General features: G+C 44.6%; 1 protein-coding gene across 3 annotated transcripts in view; it reads right to left on the bottom strand.

Moving 5' to 3' along the window:
* Window positions 1–16,795, bottom strand: part of LOC134949301 (cytochrome P450 2G1-like) — a 362,663-nt gene that overhangs the window by 185,171 nt on the left and 160,697 nt on the right. The gene's annotated exons all lie outside the window — the stretch shown is intronic.

Genomic DNA, 16,795 nt, shown 5'->3' with positions numbered 1-16,795 from the left:
GTAGTGCTGCAGCAGCATGGTCTGATACCCTGTCAGACAACATTGATACCCTCGACAGGGATGCTATTTTGCTAACCATAGAGCATATAAAGGACGTCGTCTTGTATATGAGGGATGCACAGAGGGACATTTGCCGTCTGGCATCTAGAATTAATGCAATGTCCATTTCTGCTAGGAGAGTATTATGGACTCGGCAGTGGACAGGTGATGCTGATTCTAAAAGGCACATGGAGGTTTTGCCTGTAAGGGTGAGGAATTGTTTGGGGACGGTCTCTCGGACCTCGTATCCACAGCAACAGCTGGGAAGTCGACTTTTTTACCTCAGGTTCCCTCACAGCCTAAGAAAGCACCGTATTATCAAGTACAGTCCTTTCGGCCTCAGAAAGGCAAGCGGGTCAGAGGCGCATCCTTTCTGCCCAGAGGCAGGGGTAGAGGAAAAAAGTTGCACCAGACAGCCAGTTCCCAGGAACAAAAATCCTCCCCTACTTCCACTAAGTCCACCGCATGACGCTAGGGCTCCACAGGTGGAGCCAGGAGCGGTGGGGGCGCGTCTCCGGAACTTCAGCGACCAGTGGGTTCGCTCACAGGTGGATCTCTGGGTTCTACAAGTGGTATCTCAGGGATACAAGCTGGAGTTCGAGGCGACTCCCCCTCGCCGTTACCTCAAATCAGCCTTGCCAGCGGCTCCCAGGGAAAGGGAGGTAGTACTGGCGGCTATTCACAAGCTGTACCTTCAGCAGGTGATAATCAAGGTTCCCCTCCTTCAACAGGGACAGGGTTACTATTCCACAATGTTTGTGGTACCGAAACCAGACGGTTCGGTGAGACCCATTCTAAATTTAAAATCCTTGAACACTTATGTAAGGAAGTTCAAGTTCAAAATGGAATCGCTCAGGGCGGTTATTGTAAGCCTGGAAGAGGGGGATTTTATGGTGTCGCTGGACATCAAGGACGCTTATCTGCATGTCCCCATTTACCCACCTCACCAGGAGTACCTCAGGTTTGTGATACAGGACTGTCATTACCAATTCCAGACGTTGCCGTTTGGTCTGTTCACGGCACCGAGGGTATTTACCAAGGTAATGGCCGAAATGATGATACTCCTTCGGAAGAAGGGAGTTATAATTATCCCGTACTTGGACGATCTCCTTATAAAGGCGAGGTCCAAGGAGCAGTTGTTAGTCAACGTAGCACTTTCTCGGGAAGTGCTACAACAGCACGGCTGGATTCTGAATATCCCAAAGTCGCAGCTGATTCCTGCGACGCGTCTGCAGTTCTTGGGCATGATTCTGGACACAGAACAGAAGAAGGTGTTTCTACTGGTGGAGAAGGCCCAGGAATTGTCATCTCTGGTCAGGGACCTCCTGAAACCAAAACAGGTGTCTGTGCATCACTGCACGCGAGTCCTGGGAAAGATGGTAGCTTCTTACGAAGCAATTCCCTTCGGCAGGTTCCATGCGAGGATCTTTCAGTGGGATCTGTTAGACAAGTGGTCCGGATCGCATCTTCAGATGCATCGGCTGATCACCCTGTCCCCGAGGGCCAGGGTGTCTCTGCTGTGGTGGCTGCAGAGTGCTCATCTTCTCGAGGGCCGCAGATTCGGCATACAGGACTGGGTCCTGGTGACCACGGATGCAAGCCTCCGAGGTTGGGGGGCAGTCACTCAGGGAAGGAACTTCCAAGGACAGTGGTCAAGTCAGGAGATTTCCCTTCACATAAATATTCTGGAACTAAGGGCCATTTACAACGCCCTGAGTCAAGCAGAACCCCTGCTTCAAAACCAACCGGTGCTGATTCAGTCAGACAACATCACGGCGGTAGCCCATGTAAACCGCCAGGGCGGCACAAGAAGCAGGATGGCAATGGCAGAAGCCACAAGGATTCTTCGATGGGCGGAGAATCACGTGCTAGCACTGTCAGCAGTGTTCATTCCGGGAGTGGACAACTGGGAAGCAGACTTCCTCAGCAGGCACGACCTCCACCCGGGAGAGTGGGGACTTCATCCAGAAGTCTTCACGCTGATTGTAAATCGTTGGGAACGGCCACAGGTAGACATGATGGCGTCCCGCCTCAACAAAAAGCTAAAAAGATATTGCGCCAGGTCAAAGGACCCTCAGGCGATAGCTGTGGACGCCCTGGTGACACCGTGGGTGTACCAGTCGGTTTATGTGTTCCCTCCTCTTCCTGTCATACCCAAGGTACTGAGGATAATACTAAAGAGAGGAGTAAGAACTATTCTCATCGTTCCGGATTGGCCAAGAAGAACTTGGTACCCAGAACTACAAGAAATGATCTCAGAGGACCCATGGCCTCTGCCGCTCCGACAGGACCTGCTGCAGCAGGGGCCCTGTCTGTTCCAAGACTTACCGCGGCTGCGTTTGACGGCATGGCGGTTGAACGCCGGATCCTAACGGAAAAGGGCATTCCAGATGAAGTGATTCCTACGCTGATAAAAGCTAGAAAGGATGTGACAGCAAAACATTATCACCGCATATGGCGAAAATATGTTGCTTGGTGTGAGGCCAGGAAGGCCCCAACAGAGGAATTCCAGCTGGGTCGATTTCTGCACTTCCTACAGTCAGGAGTGACTATGGGCCTAAAATTGGGATCCATTAAAGTCCAGATTTCGGCCCTGTCTATTTTCTTTCAAAAAGAACTGGCTTCACTGCCTGAAGTTCAGACGTTTGTTAAGGGAGTGCTACATATTCAGCCCCCTTTTGTGCCTCCAGTGGCACCTTGGGATCTCAACGTTGTGTTGGATTTCCTGAAATCACATTGGTTTGAGCCACTTAAGACCGTGGAGTTGAAGTATCTCACGTGGAAGGTAGTCATGCTGTTGGCCTTGGCCTCAGCTAGGTGTGTGTCAGAATTGGCGGCTTTGTCATGTAAAAGCCCATATCTGATTTTCCATATGGACAGGGCAGAATTGAGGACTCGTCCACAATTTCTCCCAAAGGTGGTGTCAGCGTTTCATTTGAACCAACCTATTGTGGTGCCTGCGGCTACTCGGGACTTGGAGGATTCCAAGTTGCTGGACGTAGTCCGGGCCCTGAAAATCTACGTTTCCAGGACGGCTAGAGTCAGAAAAACTGACTCGCTATTTATCCTGCATACACCCAACATGCTGGGTGCTCCTGCATCAAAGCAGACTATTGCTCGCTGGATCTGTAGCACGATTCAGCTTGCGCATTCTGCGGCTGGACTGCCGCATCCTAAATCAGTAATAGCCCATTCCACGAGGAAGGTGGGCTCTTCTTGGGCGGCTGCCCGAGGGGTCTCAGCTTTACAACTTTGCCGAGCTGCTACTTGGCCGGGTTCAAACACGTTTGCAAAATTCTACAAGTTTGATACCCTGGCTGAGGAGGACCTTGAGTTTGCTCATTCGGTGCTGCAGAGTCATCCGCACTCTCCCGCCCGTTTGGGAGCTATGGTATAATCCCCATGGTCCTTACGGAGTACCCAGCATCCACTAGGACGTCAGAGAAAATAAGAATTTACTCACCGGTAATTCTATTTCTCGTAGTCCGTAGTGGATGCTGGGAGCCCGTCCCAAAGTGCGGACTCTCTGCAATACATGTATATAGTTATTGCTTAACTAAAGGGTTATTGTTTGTTATGAGCCATCTGTTGACTGAGGCTCAGTTGTTGTTCATACTGTTAACTGGGTATAGTTATCACAAGTTGTACAGTGTGATTGGTGTGGCTGGTATGAGTCTTACCCTGGATTCCAAATCCTTTCCTAGTAATGTCAGCTTTTCCGGGCACAGTTTCTCTAACTGAGGTCTGGAGGAGGGGCATAGAGGGAGGAGCCAGTGCACACCAGATATAGTACCTAATCTTTCTTTTAAGAGTGCCCAGTCTCCTGCGGAGCCCGTCTATTTCCCATGGTCCTTACGGAGTACCCAGCATCCACTACGGACTACGAGAAATAGAATTACCGGTGAGTAAATTCTTATTATTTATATATATATATATATGGGAAAAGGGGGGGATAGGGGTATCAGCGACTGGCAGTGTCTAATATATAAATATAAAAATGAAGAATGTTACCGGATACGGTTTATATATAAAAAGACATAATATTTATTTATACAATTTAAGACATGATATTGGGTAAAAATATGGAGAATAAAAAATATAAAAATATTTTTTTCCCCCTTTAAAAATACAAGGTGCAAATAGAAATGGCTATGTGCAAATTAGCTATATATATGTCTAATGCTGCTCCTAACCTCTGTGGTGCTGCCGGCAAACACTGGCGGGCACCTGACAGAACTCCATTCAGGAGACACACAAGTACACTGCCCTATCCACCATATACTGCCACTATATACATACAATGCACCCCCATACCCCTACATATGTTGGCATAAATTGTCAGGTTTTTTTTTATGAGTGAATTAGGAGAAGAACATGAATTTAACCTTATCCAAAATGGTTTCAGTTAAAAAAAATTAAAAAAAATAAAAATGTTTTAGATTTCTTTGGAACATCAGTCTGGAACATTGGAACATAGGTAACATCGCGACCATTGCAGCATTACTTTTTTCACCCAAGACAGCTGCCAGTTACATGGGGGGGGGGACTTGGTTTACACTTCCCCAGCGACTGCTATTGTCTGCAGCTGCTGGGTGGGTGCCGTGCTGACTTATCGGCAATGATCGGCAGCACAGCAACACTGAGCGAAGGGTGCAGGGAGGCAGAGGGACCTCTGAGAGCAGCAGCGGAGGGAAGTTTCCCTTCCCTGCAGTTGATAACACTGTGTATCTGATTGGTCACATCCTGTGCAACCAGGTCAAATAAAGTACTTGCTAGTATGGTCGCATCTGATGCAACCATGCCAGGCAAGTGGTTAACTAGTTATACATAAAAGGCTATCAATGTAGTGAAATTTTTCCTACCTGAATACCATATCAGCTTTTTATGTATTACTGGCATTTGTCAGTGGCTTTGCTTGCTTGGGTGTCTATTATTGCTCAGCTGAATTAATTTTACAAAGACAGTAGTGCCATTTAATATTAGGAGGTCAATTTTATATTGTACACATTGATGACACAATTTATTTGTAAACAATATTTGCAGATTTTCCTGGAGGGATTATTATGAACAGATGCTTGGGGCTACTAACTCGTCAACAAGCCATGTAAAGCTGCCCATGGGAGAAGCAGCTGGTCCTGAGATCTACGCTGCATCCCTATTCATTTGCCCCAATGGTCAAATGTTTGTATTGTCCTGTATTGCTCTGCTCTCACAAATTCTGTTTTCTTTCCTCCTCTCCATAGTTCATAAACCATCCCTAGAAGTTCTGTCTATTTCTCAAAACACAATCTACGTACAGTCACAACCCTTACAGTTTTATATATATATTGGAGATTTGCACTGGACCATACAGGTATTTGCTGGTTTTGGTTCTAACTCATCATCTGGTTTTGGATTCAGTTTTGGATTTTGGCCGAGACTGGTTTTGTTTTTTCCCCAAAAATTTACAAAAAAGCGAAAATCTCCTTTTTTAATAACATTAATTTCGACACATTTCCAGTCAATTTTGACAACCTCAAAGCTCACAATATTGTTTCATCTGCTTTAGGCCCAAGGCTGCAGTGAACTGGCTGGTTATTAGGTGACAGAGCAGCGGAACAAACACGTATCAGTGTATAGCACATCTATGAAACATTGTCACACTGCAGTGGCAAAAATCTAAAGTTGTGCAAGGTGGAATTGTCCTTGGGCCCTCCCACCTACCCTTATATTGGGTATTAAAAAGGACATGCACAGTATATCAAACCAAGCACTTCAGCGACAGGAACTGCCACTTTTGTGGCTTGGGTGCTTGGTTTGTTTGCATCCCACAAATCAAGCTACCAATCAACTTAAGGCAGCTATGCTAACAGCTCTACAGTTTCAAGATGTCATTTTCAATACCATCCTCATCTGCACCCTAATAAGAGTGTACATTATCCTCACACAACATTAATTCTTCCCTGCTGGAATCCACCTTTAAGAAGTCTCTGTACTTTGATGTAATTACCAGTAGAGGTCTTCATAATGGAATTTACAGTTCATTTTGATGAATATATTCTTTTCCACATTTTGAAGCAGCTTATGTAATGCAAAGTCAGTTTGCACAATGGACTGCAAATTTACTTTTTTCTTTCCAGTAGTCAAAGGGACTCTGTGACAGGCCTATTTGTATGGTGTCATAAAAATTAACCTCCACCATTCTTTGGATGGTGACCATATCAGATGGAGTTATGGTAGAAGTGTCTCAAATTTTAGGCAACTCTTTTATACCTGACAGTTGTTGACTCCTCTGCATCATCACTGGTTCTTTTGGAAGAAATTATTGTTTTTTTCTGGCATCTGCCAGAGAAACTGAAGGTGGAGATGTTGTTGTGTCGGGTACCACTTCAGCAGCCAACCTACTCACCAGGAGCTATTTGCATCTCTTAAGATCTGGGTCAGTTATAAAGAATGACACAACATACGACTTAAACCTAGGATCAGGCATGGTCGCCAAAATGTAGTGATCTGATTTCAAAAAATTGGCAACCCTTGGATCCTGGTGAAGGCAATAAATAACTTGATCTACATATAATATATACTTAGCAGACTAGCTTCATTCATCTCCTACTTCCATTTATTGAGCTTATTTTTTAAAAGCCTACTTAGGGGAATCACCTGACTCAAGCTAGCAGTGTCAGAACTCATTTCAAAGGTGGCTGCTTTGAAGGGTTTGAGCACCTTGAATAAGAAGGAAAGTATTATCCACTGCACTGTTACACTCCCCATCCTATCCCAATGTCATGGCTGTGGATGGGTTTTTGCTGTTACTCCATCCACTGAAGCATATAAAGGGTGGAATTCCACCTTGCTATCACCTCTTGCTTCAGTAGATTGCAGGGAAAATTGAACTGTTCTTGAAGGTGCTACTATCTCCTGCATGCTGTAGCTGAATGCCAAAAATGTCCAAAAATTTTCTGGCCACAGACAGCATCTCCCGCATGCCCCTGTCATTTAAAAAAACAACCTGTACCATTAAGTTGATTGTGTTAGCAAAACATGGGACGTGTTGGAAATCACCCAGCTGTAATGCTTTCACAAAATTTGTGGCATTATCAGAAATCACAAATCAGTAGGAGAGTCAAGTGGGGTAAGCCATTTTGCTGTGACATCCCTTAGTTTTTCTAAGAGGTTGTCAGTGGTATTCCTCTTAGTGAAGCCAATGCTACTTAGAGTAGTCTGCCTCTGAATGAGATAGTGATGTTTGTTAGATACCGCTACTAAAGGTGATTCACCCACCAAGCGGGCTATCACAGTCATGTAATCTTTAGTTTGGCTACTAGCGCTTGTCCACATATCTGTGGTTAAGTGGACAGTGGGTACAGTGAATTTTGTAGGCCAATAATAAGGGTTTTTTAACATCCTTGTACAGCTGAGGAATGGCTTTTCGTGTAAAATGGAATTGAGATTGATTTTGGTACCAGGGACACAGGACCTCATTTAACTTTGTAAAACCGAAGATAAAAACTTAACCTCACTCGCAAGAGTGGGTGAGCCACGCGCTTGACAGAGTTGATTCTCCTCTAGCAGCTGAAAAAAATTGGAACGTCACTCCAAACTGAACACAATATGCAATTGTACTCTAGGTACCAAAGACAGCGCTTAGTGATACACAAAAAAAATTATTATTAAAAATTAAAAGTAAGACAGATGTATGCAGACCTATTTCCCCCAACCGGTGTGTTGAAATCTCTTCATGCTGAGACATCACCAGGGAATGTGACATTTGGTTCCACCAGGATCGGTAACTATTAATGGAGAGACTTACCATTTATACCCAGGAAACATAGGTCCACCAACCACTGGTTACTTATTAGTGCCCTGCACACGATCACCCAGCTTGCTTCAAGTCAGTCATGTTTTAACTTGTTCACATAAATGCTCTTATATGTGTAACAAAGCATTTTTAACCGACTAAATAGAAATTAAATAAATATTGATTGATCCTTTACACCTGTCTGCATACATCTGTCTTACTTTTAATTTTTAATAATAATTTTTTTTGTGTATCACTAAGCGCTGTCTTTGGTACCTAGAGTACAATTGCATATAACTTTGTAAAACCCACTGCATTAATGGCAGATACTGGATGCAGATTCAATACTAGCATAGCCATAATGATGTCAGTGATCCGCTGTGCCAGTGGGTGAGAGCTGTCATATTTTCTTCCCCTTGCAAAGGATTGGTTCACAGTCAGTTTTTTTTTTTATTGTAGTCTGGTCCCCTTTGGGATGAAGATCCATATCCAGAAACAGCAGTAATCCTAGTGCTGAAGAATTCTTCTGATACATTCTGTATAAGGGAGGACTCATCTAGCCTTAACAAATTGGATGGGCTTCCGTGGTGCGTGTCTTGGAGTGGGCCAGAAGCAGGAGAGCTACCGGCACACTGTTTGGGGAACAAGGGATTATACCCCCCCATTGGAAATTGCGTCCCATGCCAGCGGCGCTTAACAGCCAGGACAAATGGCTCTCAACACCCTCCTGTACCGCTGGAGTCGGATCCGGAAAGACGGAGCAAGGCATAACAACCATCACCAGCGCTGCATGCTGAACAGCTGCCTTGCACTGGTGAATCCCCGCTCCACCACAAACAAGGACCTTGCCTTGTTAAGGATCACTGTACTAGGAGGAGAACTGTAATATTGAACTAGCGAGTCCTAAACTGCGGCCCGGCATTTTTGGGTTTGATGATGCAGCGTGACATTCGAATCCTAGACGCAGCAACATGGAAACCACTCTGAGGGATCTCAGGGTTGGAGGGAATATATCAGTGGGACAGATACACTGCTTCCTTCTGAGGACAGGCACCCATACTGCTGAAATCGGTGCTGCACAGATAAAGTCAGGTATATCAGCTGCCATCATCGCCATATGATACATAGCTGCTTACCCTTGGTAACTGTCCGCTATACAGTGAGTAGCAGCTTTTAAAATCTGCCGGAAGCCGCTGTGATAAGGAAAAAACAGGGGACAGAACCGGGGAGCCTTATGATCAGGCTGATACAAATCTTTGCTTATAATGTAACATGTGATAGCTGGATGCTATAACACAAATTTTGAGAAGACTTTCAATTGGAACCGGAAAGCACTATAAGTAATAAGTGATCGCTTTTTTTTTCTACCCTACCCTTGAATCCCATAGCACTGGGAATCCAAGTACAGAAAGGCAGGTGGCCTAAAGTTAAGATTAGCCCAGTATCTGTGTCTGGGCTACCACTGCTGATCTACAGAGGGTTCCTTACCTAAGCGATTTTCTTCTGTGCCTGAGTATCTGAATTTTCATATGCAAGTAGTCGTTTTATGAGGCTTGACTGTCTGTCCAACAGAAAGTCCCAGTGATATATGGGGTCTTTCATCAAGCACTCATGAATGATTTGTTGGGTCGTTTTATCCGTTCAATGACAATACTTACCAGTCAGTTGAGATGTATCCCTGATGAAGTCTTGGAATAAGACGAAACACGTTGGCTTATCTTTTTTGTGATACTACCTCCGAATCCACATTAAGGAGGAGACTGTAGAGAATTACCTACATTTGTCCTCAACACCTAAAGTTGAATTGTATGAAGTGTGGAACAAAACACCACACCTTTGTATAATTACGGCCATTGAATTTGTCATTATGTTTTTATAATAAATTTTATGATGGAACATGTTACCATTATGTTTTAATGTGTAAATTGTTAAACCTATTAAGGGTTCTGCTTAATATTGGATGTTGATAAGACCCCTTGGCGCCAATTCCTCTTTTGCCATATATCCATACACTTAGCTCCTCCTAACAGGGAACTTAGTTGAATTAGGCTGCCATTTATAAGTTGTCATTTGTTTACAGTAATTTCATTAATCACATTAATTAATAGCGCAGAAGGAGAGTACTTGTTTGATGTGTATATATATTTTTATTTTTTTATTTTTTTTATTTTAGTAGAACGTGTACATCGAATTGGCCCTGAGAGGCAACAACCACAACAATGGCCCAGACCAGTAATAATTAGATGGCTGAACTACTTGGACAAAGTGAAGATCTTAGATGCATATCGTAAGATTGGGAATCTTTGCTATGAAGGATCAACACTACTTTTTCTATCCAAGTATCATCATGCCATCGTGAATTCTCTCCAGTATGCATGGAACTCTACTCTAGAAATATCTGCTTTGCCCTTATTTACCCCGCAAAACTAAGAATAATTCAAAATGAAAACCCACACTATTTTGAAACTCCTGGAGCAGCCTGGAACTTCCTTGAATCTTTACCAAAATCCTCCCATCATTCACGCATGGATAAAGAGGACTAATTCCCTCAGGAATGATAAGTACTATCCTGTATCGTAATCTCTCTGAAGTTATATATATTATGTCAGTATACTTTATTGTCTTTGGGACAGCGACTATTAGATTGCTTTATTGGGACAACCGAGATCAATCACAAGGGATGGAGCAGAAAGAGAGCAAAGTTTATTCCTCTTACCTCTTTTTTTCTTTTCTTCTTTTTTTCTACTTTATATTCAATGTAATTTTTTATATTAAAAATAATGCGCTGATAAGACTATGGACATTAGAACTGTTAGAATGGATTTTGAAAAAATACAAAAAGTGATAACGATTCCTTCATGAATTGATAAATATGACTTCATATTTAAACTTTTTCTTTTTCTTGCACCCATGTATGTCAAGACACTGCTTTTTGATGCTATTTGGTTAGTGATATTGAAATTGATGCACTTGGGTATTCTTGATCTGTCTAGGGCGATGGGACAGATCGAGTGTACTGTTTGTCTTTTTATTATTTTTTTAATTCTTGAGGTTATGATACATTATAAACCTCTATATCTTTTGTTTATATTGAGACAGTCTTTCAGGCTGTCATTTGGGGTTCAGAGAAATGCACAAAAAAATTACAAGTTTTACATGATATTTATTTTTTGCTAATACAATATGCCCTGTGACATATATTTTTCCCTTTATATATGTAACACATTGTGAATTAGTAACTGTTTGTACTATAGTCCTTCCCCAGTTTACTGGAACTGGTGGAAGGAAAACTGTTTGGAATTAACTCTTTTAGTTCTGACAGAATGGGCATTGGCTAATGAAGGGGACAATGATTGATACAGTCTCCAATATTATAACAAAAAATTTGCTTTAGCTAGTGTCCTGGAATGTGGAAGGGTTGAACACTCCTGTCAAGCGGAAAAAGGTTTTAAGACATCTGAAGAGATTCCACCCTGATGTAGTATTCTTGCAGGAATCACATTGGAACATAAATAACCCTATCCCATTACGGGATAACTGGGTTGGCAATTATAAATGTGCCTCGTATACACAAAACCTAAGGGGGGTTATAATTCGTAGTGATGTGCACCGGACATTTTTCGGGTTTTGTGTTTTGGTTTTGGATTCGGTTCCGCGGCCGTGTTTTGGATTCAGACGCGTTTTGTCAAAACCTCCCTGAAATTTTTTTGTCGGATTCGGGTGTGTTTTGGATTCGGGTGTTTTTTTTACAAAAAACCCTCAAAAACAGCTTAAATCATAGAATTTGGGGGTCATTTTGATCCCATAGTATTATTAACCTCAATAACCATAATTTCAACTCATTTTCAGTCTATTCTGAACACCTCACACCTCACAATATTATTTGTAGTCCTAAAATTTGCACCGAGGTCGCTGTGTGACTAAGCTAAGCGACGCAAGTGGCCGACACAAACAACTGGCCCATCTAGGAGTGGCACTGCAGTGTCAGACAGGATGGCAGATTTAAAAAATAGTCCCCAAACAGCACATGATGCAAAGAAAAAAAGGTGCACCAAGGTCGCTGGATGGCTAAGCTAAGCGACCCAAGTGGCCGACACAAACACCTGGCCCATCTAGGAGTGGCACTGCAGTGTCAGACAGGATGGCACTTCAAAAAAATAGTACCCAAACAGCACATGATGCAAAGAAAAAAAGAGGCGCAATGAGGTAGCTGTGTGACTAAGCTAAGCGACCCAAGTGGCCGACACAAACACCTGGCCCATCTAGGAGTGGCACTGCAGTGTCAGACAGGATGGCACTTCAAAAAAATAGTCCCCAGACAGCACATGATGAAAAGAAAAAAAGAGGTGCACCAAGGTCGCTGGATGGCTAAGCTAAGCGACCTACTGTAAGTGGCTGACACAAACACCTGGCCCATCTATGAGTGGCACTGCAGTTTTCTAGCGAGAGGATGAGTGCTTCCATTCTCATGTGAATCTGAACCACTAGCCATGAACATAGGACAGGGCCTCAGCCGTTCCGTGTCACTCCGTGTCGTAAATGGCATATTGGCAAGTTTACGCTTCTCATCAGATGCTTTTAATTTTGATTTTTGGGTCATTTTACTGAACTTTTGTTTTTTGGATTTTACATGCTCTCTACTATGACATTGGGCATCGGCCTTGGCAGACGACGTTGATGGCATTTCATCGTCTCGGCCATGACTAGTGGCAGCAGCTTCAGCACGAGGTGGAAGTGGATCTTGATCTTTCCCTATTTTACCCTCCACATTTTTGTTCTCCATTTTTTAATGTGTGGAATTATATGCCAGTAATATATCAATAGCAATGGCCTACTACTATATATACTGCGCACAACTTAAATGCACCACAGGTATGGATGGATAGTATACTTGACGACACAGAGGTAGGTAGAGCAGTGGACTACTGTACCGTACTGCTATATATTATATACTGGTGGTCAGCAAAATTATGCACTGTCCTCCTACTATATATATACTGCGCACAACTTAAATGCACCACAGGTATGGATGGATAGTATACTTGACGACACAGAGGTAGGTAGAGCAGTGGCCTTCTGTACCGTACTGCTATATATTATATACTGGTGGTCAGCAAACTGTGCAAAACTGAAATGCACCACAGGTATGGATGGATAGTATAATTGATGACACAGAGGTAGGTAGAGCAGTGGCATTCTGTACCGTACTGCTATATATTATATACTGGTGGTCAGCAAAATTATGCACTGTACTCCTACTATATACTACAATGCAGCACAGATATGGAGCGTTTTTCAGGCAAAGAACGTATAATACTGGTGGTCACTGGTCAGCAGAACTCTGCACTGTACTCCTTTATAATACTGCTGGTCCCCAGTCCCCACAATAAAGCAGTGTGAGCACAGATATACAGTATGCAGCACACTGAGCACAGATATGGAGCATTTTTCAGGCAGAGAACATATAATACTGGTGGTCACTGGTCACTGGTCAGCAAAACTCTGCACTGCAATCCTTCTATATAATACTGCTGGTCCCCAGTCCCCACAATAAAGCAGTGTGAGCACAGATGTATGCAGCACACTAAGCACAGATATGGAGCGTTTTTCAGGCAGAGAACATATAATACTGGTGGTCACTGGTCAGCAAAACTCTGCAGTGTACTCCTCCTATATAATACTGCTGGTCCCCAGTCCCCACAATAAAGCAGTGTGAGCACAGATATATGCAGCACACTGAGCACAGATATGGAGAGTTTTTTCAGGCAGAGAACGTATAATACTGGTGGTCACTGGTCACTGGTCAGCAAAACTCTGCAGTGTACTCCTCCTATATAATACTGCTCAGTGGCGGAACTAGCAAGCGGTGGGCCCAGGTTCGACAAAATGCTTTGGGCCCCCCCCCCCCATCCCATCCAAGTCCACCCCCTCACCCCTTGAGAGGATCTGGTGAGGGGAACCTGCTCAGGGCCAGAGAAATGGATACCTAGCAACAGTGCCGTAACTAGACATTTTAGCACTGTGTGCAAGAAACGGCATCGGAGCCCCACCCCTGCATGCAAAACAGGGGCAGTGCGCGCTGTAGGCGCGCGCAAAAATACATAGTGGCGTGGCTTCGCGGGGAAGGGGTGTGGCCACAAAATAATAACAATTCCTAAAACGGTGCACAGTAGTCTCCATTCTTCAAATTACGCCACACAGTAGCACCACTACACCAGGTAGAGACCCTTTTACACCTTACAGCGAACAGATTCCTCTTTTTACACATTACGGCAGACAGCGTCCCCTTTTTACACATTACGGCAGACAGCGTCCCCCTTTTAATACATTACGGCAGACAGCGTCCCCTTTTTACACATAACGGCAGACAGCGTGCCCTTGTTAAACATAGCGGCAGACAGCGTACACTTTTTACACATAACGGCAGACAGCATCCCCCTTTTTACACATTACGGCAGACAGCGTCCCCTTTTTACACATTACGGCAGACAGAGTACACTTTTTACACATAACGGCAGACAACGTACACTTTTTACACATAGCGGCAGACAGGGTGCCCTTGTTACACATTACGGCAGACAGCGTGCCCTTGTTACACATTACGGCAGACAGCGTGCCCTTGTTACACATTACGGCAGACAGCGTGCCCTTGTTACACATTACGGCAGACAGCGTGCCCTTGTTACACATTACGGCAGGCAGATTCCCCCTTTTTACACGTTGCGGCAGGCAGATTCCCCCTTTTTACACGTTGCGGCAGGCAGTCCCCCGTTTTTACACATTGCGGCAGGCAGATTCCCCATTTTTACACATTACGGCAGGCAGATTCTCCCTTTCTACACATAGCGGCAGGCAGATACCCCATTTTTACACATTGCGGCAGGCAGATTGCCCATTTTTACACATTGCGGCAGGCAGTCCCCCCTTTTTACACATTGCGGCAGGCAGTCCCCCATTTTTACACATAGCGGCAGACAGTCCCCCATTTTTACACATTGCGGCAGGCAGTCCCCCCTTTTTACACATTGCGGCAGGCAGTCCCCCATTTTTACACATAGCGGCAGGCAGTCCACCCTTTTTACACATTGCGGTAGGCAGTCCCCCATTTTTACACATAGCGGCAGGCAGTCCCAACAAATAAAGAAAGAAAGTGACAGAAAGAAATAAAGAAAGAAAGAGACAGAAAGAAAGAAATAAAGAGAAAGAAAGAAAGTAGAATCATACTTACCCTCTCCGCTGGCTCAGGCTCCTCGTGCAGCTTGACGATTCCCGGGCAGTAGACGAGGTGGAGGAGGGAGCCGCAGCAGCGCTGTGTTATTGGTGGAGGCGCTGCTGCTGCTGCCCCCCTGCTTCACTATAGGCTGTTCTCGGATGACAGCCTATAGTGAAGCAGAGGGGCAGCAGCAGCAGCTCGTCCACCAGTAACAAAGCGCTGCTGCGGCTCCCTCCTTCACCTCCGTCCTCCTCCTTCCCCCATCCGTGCCGCTGCTCTTCTCCTCTGTGGGCGGCTGTGCGCTGCGGGCAGCGGTTGCCCGCAGCGCACAGCGGCATGTAATGAGTCAGTTTGACTCATTACATGCTTGGGCCCCTGGACAGAGGCGGGCCCCAGTGCAACGCACTGCTTGCCCTGCCGGTAGTTCCGCCTCTGATACTGCTGGTCCCCAGTCCCCACAATAAATCAGTGTGAGCACAGATATACAGTATGCAGCACACTGAGCACAGATATGGAGCATTTTTCAGGCAGAGAATGTATAATACTGGTGGTCACTGGTCAGCAAAACTCTGCACTGTACTCCTCCTATATAATACTGGTGGTCCCCAGTCCCCACAATAAAGCAGTGTGAGCACAGATATATGCAGCACACTGAGCACAGATATGGAGCGTTTTTCAGGCAGAGAACATATAATACTGGTGGTCACTGGTCACTGGTCAGCAAAACTCTGCACTGCAATCCTTCTATATAATACTGCTGGTCCCCAGTCCCCACAATAAAGCAGTGTGAGCACAGATATATGCAGCACACTGAGCACAGATATGGAGCGTTTTTCAGGCAGAGAACATATAATACTGGTGGTCACTGGTCACTTGTCAGCAAAACTCTGCACTGTACTCCTCCTATATAATACTGCTGGTCCCCAGTCCCCACAATAAAGCAGTGTGAGCACAGATATATGCAGCACACTGAGCACAGATATGGAGCGTTTTTCAGGCAGAGAACGTATAATACTGGTGGTCACTGGTCAGCAAAACTCTGCACTGTACTCCTCCTATAATACTGCTGGTCCCCAGAATAAAGATATTTGCAGACCCCTGAAACAAAGTGAGAGGACGCCAGCCACGTCCTCTCACTATAATTTCCAATGCACGAGTGAAAAATGGTGGCGACGCGCGGCTCCTTATATACAATCCGAATCTCGCGAGAATCCGACAGCGGGATGATGACGTCCGGGCGCGCTCGGGTTAACCGAGCAATACTGGAGTGTCCGAGTATGCCTCGGACCGTGTAAAATGGGTGAAGTTCGGGGGGGTTCGGATTCCGAGGAACCAAACCCGCTCATCACTAATAATTCTGTTTAGTAAATCCTTACTTTTTAGGATACAAGATACTTGGATAGACCCCGAAGGCAAATTCTTGTTTTTAAAAGTTAAAACTGAACATGGTGTATTCACATTAGCTTGTATTTATGCCCCTACAGTGCCTAATTCATTATTTTTTTCCGAATCTATAGGTAAACCTACAGGGGTGGATGGAAGGTTTTTTTAATTTTAGGTGGGGATTTAAACGTAGTCCTACACCCTTCCCTAGATGTCTCTGGAGGACCTAGACAGATGGGTGTCGGCAGGAAAACACCTTCATCTCTATCATTGTTGACAGACACAATGCAATTGTTAGACCCATGGAGATTTTTGTATCCTGTCTCCTGAGAATATTCTTTTTTTTTCTCACCCACATCATTTGTTTTCTCGTTTAGATTATT

Source organism: Pseudophryne corroboree, chromosome 8, assembly GCF_028390025.1.
Source record: "Pseudophryne corroboree isolate aPseCor3 chromosome 8, aPseCor3.hap2, whole genome shotgun sequence".
In the NCBI taxonomy this organism is placed as follows: domain Eukaryota; kingdom Metazoa; phylum Chordata; class Amphibia; order Anura; family Myobatrachidae; genus Pseudophryne; species Pseudophryne corroboree.
The sequence above is the reverse complement of the archived record's forward strand: the minus strand, read 5'-3'. Positions and strand labels throughout refer to the sequence as shown.